Consider the following 959-nt stretch of genomic DNA (forward strand, 5'->3'; position numbering starts at 1 on the left):
CCCCGGGGTCCGACGGGGGCAACAGACACCCCTCAACGGGCACCTGGGGATGAAAGGAGGCGCTGCCTCAGGAGCGGCGGGACAAAACAGCTCTGGAAAGTGAGCGGGAAGGGGAGTGAATCGCTGCGGCGCTCTCAAGACTCGCGTCTGCTGGCTGGGACAAGGCAGCGGAGGAGAAACTGCCGACGTGAGCAGCGCAGCAGCGCAGCTGCTGAGTTGAAGCCGCCCCTGGACGCTGGAAGGGCAGGGAGGGTGTCGTGACTTGCTAGTCCAGCCTCCAGCGTGCAGTGTCTGAACTCTTCGGAACCGTGAAAGCAGGTTCGGCTCTTAGAAGGTGACTGCGCTGAACTCCGGGCTTGGAGGAGCTTTTAAAAGCTGAGAGTTTCCCTTTCTGAAATGAACGAGAAAAGGCGAGGGTTGAGCTGATGCTTCAGACTGCCTCTCACCTGGCCCTTGTTAGCCCCAAAGCAAATAAAGAATTGATTAGGGAACCAAAATATTTTCTGGAGAGTTTTCTAGTGTCATTCCCAGGAAAAACTGGAGAAGGGAACGCTCCCCCTGCCCATACATGGGACCACGAACCGCTCGTGGCACATGTTGCGATGGGAGGCAAAGGCATGCAAGGGCTCGACAGCTGAGGGCATGGCTTGCTGATCAGGTCGTTTTGATTTAGGTGGGGACGACAGAGGAGGCACCTGTTGGGCAGAGAGATTTCCAAGGCAAAGGCCCCATCCGTTTGCATTTGCTTCAGAGGCTCGCTTTGCTCCTCCCTTCCATGTGCCAGAAAAAGGAATTTGGTCCTTGGTGACTCAGTCCAGCTCTGAAGGGACTCTCTGTCCTTCCCAGTTGTGGGTACCAGTAATCAAGTGCTGAGCTGGGAAAGGGAACAAACCACTCCACATAATGGCCTGCAGTGTGTGTGAAATCATCGCTGTTGGGGAATCCTTGCCGTGACTGGT

The sequence above is a fragment of the Pygoscelis adeliae genome, unplaced genomic scaffold (genome assembly GCF_000699105.1).
Source record: "Pygoscelis adeliae isolate BGI_AS28 unplaced genomic scaffold, ASM69910v1 Scaffold286, whole genome shotgun sequence".
In the NCBI taxonomy this organism is placed as follows: Eukaryota; Metazoa; Chordata; class Aves; order Sphenisciformes; family Spheniscidae; genus Pygoscelis; species Pygoscelis adeliae.